This window comes from Lipophrys pholis (assembly GCF_963383615.2).
Source record: "Lipophrys pholis genome assembly, chromosome: 13".
Lineage (NCBI taxonomy): Eukaryota > Metazoa > Chordata > Actinopteri > Blenniiformes > Blenniidae > Lipophrys > Lipophrys pholis.
In genome coordinates this window covers 24,600,668-24,609,982 of record NC_137632.1, presented here as the reverse complement: position 1 = coordinate 24,609,982, position 9,315 = coordinate 24,600,668, and positions in this window count along the sequence as shown.

The following is a 9,315-nucleotide window of genomic DNA, read 5'->3' as shown; positions in this document are numbered from 1 at the left end:
TTTCCCCCTGTAAATGTTACTGAATTACAAAGTCCTTCAGAGGGAAACTTGTATTACCTCCCTGTGGTTTCACGTCTCCTCCAAACACCAAAATTGGATTTGACGTTAACGTCTGTTCAGACTCTTGTAATGCACGGCCTGTACCAAGGACTGTTCAAGAATGTAATAAAAGCTACTAAGTGCTGCTTTTACTTGGACACAAAGTCACAGCGAGCGTCAAACTCCCGACCTCTCGGAGCATTTTTAAGGACATGCCGATATTTAATACGATCAATAACGTGGGAGCTAACACAAAGCAGGGACGGGAGGGTTTGAGATCGTCGGACGCAGAGATGAGTGAAAAGATCCAGAGGCGGCTCGGTGCTGTGTGTGGTCTTCTGTTTCTCTCTGTGAGGCCGGAAAACTCGGACCCTGCTACACTTGTGGGGTCTGTCTTGTTGGAAAAAGCCATTTCATAATCAGGTAAAAAACACATTTGTTTAAACTAGAGTTAGGTTTAGGGTTAGTAGTTATGACTGCGGTATTGGTTTGAGGGTGAAGTTCTACAGGAAATGATTGTACAATGTTTCGTTGTCAACAAGTACACAAAGTGCGGTTGTGCATGAAAGAGAAAGTGATCAGTGAGAAAAGTACAGCAAAAAGGACCGATAATAAGATTAAGATTAAGGGAATGATAAATATAAATAAAATAAAGAATGAGATAGTGTCATTGCATTGTGGTATAGTGGTTAACTCACACAGTGTCTGATTCACTAAGATCCTGCATAAAGCAAGCAAAACTGCACACTCATGTATATAGTATTAAATGTGTTTTTCAGGTGATTTTCTGTGAATAATGAGGACAAAGAAATCTTCTGCTATAGTTGTTGCATTATGGGTGTTTTTAAAATCTCCCCCTGACAGCATGGCTTTGAGGCTAGTGCTAGTTTGATAGTTGTCATGGCAGCATCACCGGTATGTCAGTTCAGGTCTCAGTGTTGTGTCAATACTCTTACAGGGGTCATATTATGCCAAATTCACTTTCTAATGGTTTTCCAAATGTAATACTCATCCAAATGGAATGACGCCCCAGAAGTGAAGACAGTCCGTCCTCTCTCTCCCTGTCTTGTTTCAGTTTTTAAAAAGTGTGTTGCTCTAACGAGCCAATCAGAAATCAAACCCTATATAGTGTCATCGGGGGTTTAGCCAATCCCAATCAAGGTAGGCTCCTCCCTTTGACTCCTCCCACAATTAGGCAGCTCTGCTCTGGCACATGGCACCACGAGAGGAAGTACTTCCTCCTCTTCCCAAGATGGGCATGTGTGGGCGGAGCCAGTCCATGAGCCAATATTCAAATAGAGGAAAATCAAGGAAAAGAAATCAACTTTGAATACAATGTTTTTGGATCAACGAGACTGATGTGAAAGAGTTGAAAAGCTGACTATTTAAAGAAATTTGTTTTACATGTTTAAACGTTTACTATTTTTGGGGTGTTTTGGCCTGATTGACGCCTCTTCCAGGCCGGTTTTGACCCACAGGCCTTATGTTTGACACCCCTGTCATACAGGCTGAAACTGAAAAATAATCAATAAAGATTGTAAAAACAAATCTCCATTCTACTAGAATCCTTTATAACCACAGTTTCCACTTTCTTCACTTCCCTGATGCTCCATCATCACAAACAGGGCCTTGTCCCAACTTTTTTGAGATGCATCATTGCCAAAAAGATCCAACTGAGGCAATTATTCCATGAAATTGAAAACATCTGGTATTAGGTATTAATATGAATATGAATTCAAGAATTTGCACACATACCTTTTCTTTGTTTTGTTTTTTCAAACATCGTTCACATTGTCCCAACTTTTTTTGAGACCTGGGCATCTAAACAAACCTGTATGATGTTTATGGTGCAAACCCTAAAAGATTGATAACTTCAATATCTGTTCCTTCAGTTTTTGTAAACCACATTCCCAGTGTGATGGAGCGGTGTTATATCAGGCTGCAGTGGCGTTACGACACTTCAAGCAGAGTTTAGATCAAAAACTGGACCAGGCTCAAATGGAGGTTTTGGCCGGGTGTGGAATGATGAGGTAAGGTCATAATATCTCACGTCCAAACATGAGTGCATATTTTGTAAACTCCAGTGTATCACTATCGAGTAAACAGGGGGAAAAAAAAAACCCTGGAATGAAGCAGCGGGTGCGAGGTGGTTGAAAGTCAATACAAACTCGGTGTGCGTCTGCGAGCTGATGAGTCGCTGGCGCTCGGAGGTATCGGGTGAAGTCTCCCCGGGCCGGCGGCGTCTCTTACAGGACGCTTCGGTCAGGTCGAATGGAAAATAAAAGAAGTTTACCCAGTTACCTGGATGAAAACATGAAGTCCTCACAGGCTTCATGGACGTAAAGTAATAAAAAATAAAAAATAAAAAACCCTCTGTGATCCCGCCTCTCTGCAAGGATAACTTGGCTGTGTGTGTGTGTGTGTGTGTGTGTGTGTGTGTGTGTGTGTGTGTGTGTGTGTGTGTGTGTGTGTGTGTGTGTGTGTGTGTGTGTGTTTGACAGGAGTAGCAGCGTTATGCAAGTTATGATATCATATGTAGTATTTCTGAGGGGAACATTGCTCATCCTCAGTGTCTGCTTTGATGAATTCATGTCTGAATGAGGATGCCCCCTCTCACTAAAAACATGAGTCATTTGTTGGTCCAGCTGGAAGCGTCTCTGGTCTAAACACAGAAGGTAGCGTGACTCCCCCACCAGGGAGGGAGCCGGGGTGAATGAATAAGAGTCCAAACTACATGACTTCAGCTCCAAGCGCACATCAGGTCGATTAACACTTATGACAGAGATGCCGGGAAGTACCAAATGGACCCGGAGAGGTAATGAGGGAGAAAATTTCACTCAGATTTTCTTCTTACGCCCAGTTGATATCAAGCAAATGTTCTCGACTTTGTTTGGCCTTCGTGCTCCGTGACTGAGAGCCGTGGCGAGCTGGGATCGGTCAACCTGTTTCAGGTGAAAACATGCAAATAAGAAGACTCAGGGGTGGAGATTCAGGGGAGGCTCATTGATTCACCATCGAGCTTGTGTCTCCAAATGCATTCTGGGTAAAGTCAAAGCCAAGAGCAGTACCGATGGATGACAGTCTAACTTCATCCATAAATAATTCAAATATCTGCATCGTCTCATATGAAAGAAATGAAGATACATTAATAATGTAAAATTGTTTATCACCTTAAGAGCAGTATGTTTAGCAGAGCAGCAGGATCTGGTTTTCCAAAGGGGCCATAGATCTGAGGTTGGGAACTATTTTCCCGAATCATTGACTCATCTTCAGTGTCGTTTGTTGCTTGTTTCTGTCGCCCCCCTGAGGTGGGAGGACGAACTGATTCCAGAGGTTAGATGGTTCATCGACTGGAACTCCGGAAAAATTCGACTGTTGTCGTGCAGCAAATGATTGTGCACATCTTAAACTGGGACTATTCCCTCGTGCGCAGTGATGATTTCCTTCAATCAGTCAAAGGTGGTTTCCTTAACGACAAACTTTCAGTCCAACCTCAACCACAGCCGTCCGTCGCAGCTGAAAACATAAAAAAAATAAAAGGGGGGGGGGGGGGGGGGGGGGTGAGTCATTTTGGCTCTGACAAATGACCTACTTTGGCCTGTAGGTATGAGTGCATGTTTGTGATCCGTGCATGTGGAACAACCGTTTCTCATCCTGATGAGCAGGGAGGGGTTGTAGTGTATGTGTGTGCTGGGGGGGGGGGGGGGGGGGGGGGGGTTATGGGGTTATTCTCCAGCAGGACGGTGTAAAACAGTGGGCAGGTGCAGGAGGTAAAAAAAAAAACCCTGACTTTCCCAGAGCTTCAAAGCCGGGAGGTTTTCGCCTGCGTAACACCCAAGCTGCACAAAACAAACACATGTTCGACCACATCGACACACAAGGAGGTAAACACAAAGAAACACCCACAGGACTCCCACCGGGGCGAAGGGGGGAATTTGTGGGGGGAGGGGAGGGGGGGAGGATTGGTAGACATCCCTTTTCCTGCCCCGGTTCGCCAGCGTTGGTATACTGTTGTTCTTGAACAGAGATGAGTCAGCAGACCCGCTGCACAGGAACAACTCGCTCTCATGCTAATGCTCTTCCGCTTCCGTCCGCTCGCCGCTCGCCGTGAGTGATAAGCGGACTCCCGTGAGATCAAATGGAATCTTTCTGCATAAACGTAAAAAGGCTTGAGCTTTGTTGCTCACATAGGTCACCGTTGAGCTTCACAGCTGTGAAAACCATCACAGCTGAGTCTCCCTACGAGCTCGCGTAAATATTGTTGTCCGTTTAAGGAATTATGTTGAGGTCTGGAGTAGTAGATTCTTCCTGCAGCAACACTTCAGGTTTCCTCTCGTTGTCCCCCCCCCGCCCCGGGGGCCGTCGTGAAGTGCCCCAGACCACCCAGTGAATATTTGCGAGGATGAGCGTTGGCTCATGGCGACATGGATGCAGAGGCCTTCACACACCAGAGACAAAGAGTTGGGGGATTCCCAGAGGGTGGTTCAAAGTCTGAATGAGGTCACTTGGTACTGTGGCGCTTACACACACACACACACACACACACACACACACACACACACACACACACACACACACACACACACACACACACACACACACACACACACACACACACCCCGAAACTTCTGGGTGAAAAACACAGTGAGTTACGTCCACTCCAGAAACACCCCGGCAGTCACACACAGCCACGCAGCTCTGGAGGATATTAAATATCGGCTTGAAAGGCATAAAGCGTCCCGATATGTTGGAAATCACCTCCATTTGTTTTTATAGCTCCGCAGTTTGGTTATTTGATTTCACGTCCAGTTACAGGATGAGCTCATGCGTGACCAGTCGCTGCCAGATAAATGTAAATGTAAAGCAGCGCTGCAAGATGGTGTAGTGGTATACGCACCGTCACCGCACGGCAAGGGGACCCGGGTTCAAGTTTCGGGGCAGTTTGCACATTCATCCTGTTCCTGTGTGTGTCTGCATTAGCTCTGTGATGTCCAGGGTGAAATGATCCTTAACCCACTGGAACCTCACTATGACTTTAACATCAATAAAGTGGGTATCGAGTACAGATGGATGAATGGAAGTGGTGAATTTGTTTGATTCCGTTTCAACCCAAGCTCGCTGTGGAAAAGTGGATGCAATATAAAAAAAATAAATAAAAAAAAGCAGAATTTTTTTGGAACAAAGTTCTTTTTTTCTTCTCACTTCTGCCACAACAGAACCAAAACAAACTAGTACCAAAGAAGTTAAGTGGCTGATAGTAAACACAAAAAGGGGAACTGAAGTAGGAGAAAAAAAGTTACACAATCATCAACTGGAACGTCACTCGGTGGAGCGCAGACCTTCGCCAACGCCACATTTGTTCGCGGAACCAAGTTGATATGGCGAGCATGATAGCCGTTATCTCATATCGGTGCTAACTAGGTAGCTCAGGCAGCCACATCACTGTGTGAAACACTGAGCAGGGAGCGTCTCCATGTCAACAGACGCTGATCTCCTGTGATCTCCTCCATGAGCAGCAGCTCTTCTGCTTCGTATAGGAAATTTCTTTGTGGTTTTTTAGGATTTATTTGGAAACGGTTAGCTGTTAACGCTGCAAAATCTGATAAATTGGTGCTTGGATGAGGATAAATAATGCCTAAACATTTCACGTGGTTTTCATGTGAAAACGCGTAATTTTTGCTTCAGAAAAGTTTTCCGTTTACACGACAATGTTTTGAAAACAAAGACCGTTTACACAGAAACAGTAGAAACACTGAATATGATGTAGATGAACCACGAGTTGTCGTAATGAAACCACACACGCATACCAGGAGAGAACAATAAACATTAACAATGGGAGTGGACAGACATTCTAGTGGACAATCGACCAAGTTGGATTGTTATTACGTTGACTGTCAAAATAAAACTACCAAGTCCCAGGAGAATATGGACTGGGCGTCATGACACCAAATGTTCTTATTGTCCATCGACTGCACACAACAACGAGTTACTAGTCATTTCCCCCTATCTAAATGGCTACAGATGCTGAGCATTTTCAAACAGTTCCACCTTGGGAGAAATGTATAAAAAAAAGCTGCATTTCCAATGACTCCGAGCACCATTGTCGTGTGAACGGACACCCAGAACTCTACAAAAGGTTTTGCATTTTCACTTGAAAGCCCAACAATCAGTCTGATGTTGAGCAGCTGTCTTCCAGGTCAGTGGCCAGTCGTTGTCTGGCTCTCCAGCAAGGTTTCCTCTTCAGCCAATCGTGTGCGCCCACAGCAACCTGACACAATCTCCAGACAGTTGACATCAGTTAAGCACAAGACGAGGGAGGCCTGCTGAGGGCGGAGACTGACGGCCACGGAACACAAGTCATTATTGATTGTTGTGATTCGAGATCCAATTGATTATCATCATCTGGCAGAATCTGTATGGCAAGCCCAGCAGTGCACAAATTAATACGCAATTTCCAGAGATGTTTTATGTTAATAAAGTTAATTGAACATTAGAATGTACTTCTATAATACATTTTTTTGTCTTTTTTTTAATGAAGGCTTTTGATTTCAAGCGACACTAGTGTGTTGAACCAATCCACACTGTGCCAAAATAAAAGTATTTTAAAATTTAGAAAAAAAATGACGGGTGTAAAGTCAAACCTTGAAAGTTTCTAAGCATCTCAATTTCAAGTGAGCTATTGGATTCAGTAAACGGCTGAGTCGTGTTTTGCAGCGTAATCACAGGAATATCTCACAAATCGACTGTCAGCGGTTTGCTCCAGTGAAAAGACGGGCGTGGGAAACGAGCCAAAGAAATCTTGATGAGTCACTATTAGGAACGCCGCTCTCGATTAGAGGAGACTCACTTTCCAGTGTGACTCCATCTGGCAGGGTTGCCTTCCTGCAGCGGTCGTGCAGCTCCACACATGCCCATCCAAACCGGCTATTATAGAATTTCTGCATCTCATTTTTGAACATATCACATCGTTAAACTTCTATCCAGCAGCGGAATTAACTGAATCAGAAAAACAACGTGGCGTTTAAAATAACATCAGCAGCGACGGCTCTTTCCAGAAAAACAATGTCCTGGCTTTCCCTGGGTTACTCCACAGACCTCACTGCTCAGCTTGGACTGGGACCATCGCTTCGGGAGAGAGCGTTTCCAATGAAAACTGCCTCGCAGTGAGGTCTGTGGACCATTCGGAGGCATTCCTTCTAGGAATAGACGTCCCTCTGAAGTCCCTCACTTGTAATTTTTCAACACTTTGAGGACCACTGGCAGGATTCCAGTCACCTCCATTGTGTATGGGGGGGGGGTCACAGAAAGCTCTCAGGAGGACATTTCAAAAATGTCAGCATATAAAAACCAAAAGTATCTGCATTGTTTGCTGAAGCAGTTCCTGCATTTTCATGCAACCCTGTAAATCAGAAGTGTCACACTTATTTTGGTTGAAGGGGCCACGTTCAGCCCGATCTGGTTTCAATTCTGCGGGAGTGGAAAAATCAGAGCGACATTTCCTAAAAATACAGTTTTCCAAGGTTTGACTTTATTTTGGTGCAAAAAAAAAAAAAAAGAAAAGAAAAAAGAAATGCAAGCGCTTCCTTTTAATGTCCACATGTAATGCACTGTTTACACAATTTGCAAAACTGTGAGCAAAACGATCTGTGTACCACTGGCGTTCTGGATGTGAACATTATTTATTTACCTAATATCCAACTCAACTTTATGTCAAAAACAAATAACTACAATAATGAAATGAAGTGCTGTAGTTGGTTTTAGTTGTGACACAGTGGACAAATAATGAAAAATTGTAATTCAAGCCTTCGTCTTAGTTTTTTCTACACTGAGTCATTTTATGGGCTGGACTTTATTTTACCTATTTTATTACCAAATAATCACAAAATATTGACTTGAGTGAGCTCATTTAAATCTTTTCTAAAAATCCACTTCTATAAACTCACTTTTAATTCAATTCCATTGATTCATTTTTACTTAAGATTATGCCCCATTCATCTTATGTGTGTTCTCTCTTCTTAGCGAGCTCGGCCTGTGCTGTTTTATCACCTATAATTGTCATCTGTAATTTCCATCTCTAATTCTCGTTTAATGATTGCTTGTCTCCTCTGTCTCGCCTGACTTTGAATCATATCATCTATTTATGTCACCGGAATTAATGAGTACTCATATCGGTACTCTGCATTTGGCAAATAGCAAACAGTTATCGTCATACTTGTACTCATCCTTTAAAAAAGTGGCATCAACGCATCCCTATGTGGAACCATCAGCTGGAAGCGGGGTGACTTTTTTGTGAAGTAGCCCATCTTTGGTGGTTCAATTCCCCATTTCACCCCGTCCATGTGCCCTTGATCGAGGCAACAAAACCCCAAAGTGCTCCCAATGATGTGCAAGCGCCTCGTTAGCTGCCATTCCCATCAGTTTATGAGTAGGTGCATTAAAAGGCGATCATGAAGTGGTAAAAATGTGCGACATGAATAAACTTTACATACGGGGTGTAGTGGTAGGACGTCTGTTCCAACTGCCATTAAAAACTCTTCCTACAGAGAGGAATGGAAGAAATGTGTCAGGACACCAGAGAAGCATCTGGCTGACCCAAGAGAAACCGGCAAGTCCTTGAGCTTAGTTATGTAATCAGTAAAAAAGGGTTTAAACAGGGACTGGAGGGTGGTGCAGTGGTTTGCTGTTCAGTTTTTTCGCTCGAGGCGGGGTTGATGACATGATTAACACTTTCAGTGATCGGTGGGGGAGTACAGCTGGTGATGAGGCTGTTCTTCGTTGAGTAGTAAAGTTTCTCTATGCCCTGTTGGAGAAAATCTCCACCTATGAGTCTGGTCCTGCAGGTTTCTTCCTGTTAAAAAGGAGCTTTCCCTTTCCTCTGCTTGCTCATAACTGTGTTGTATTGGGAGCTATATGAATAAAATTGAAATGAATTGCATTAACAGCAGGTGATCTATGAATCTCTCTCCTCTCCGATCAAACCCAGTCAGTCTAAAGTCTTCACTGCAGCGGCAGGCGTGGCTGTTGACCACCACTTCTCAATCAGCATGGCTCCACACTCAAATATTCCTCTTCTGCGTCTCAACAAATGTCGGAATCTGAATGAAACCCTGCTGATTTCTGCACGTATCGCCAGTTCATTTCCCCACGTGAACTGGCGACTCTAACTTGCCCATTGGCACAGATGAGTGTTTGCTCTGTGATAGATGGGTGACCTGTTCAGCGCCCCGCCCTCGCCCTCCCTAGAAACCCTGGATTGGATGAAGAATAGAAGATGGA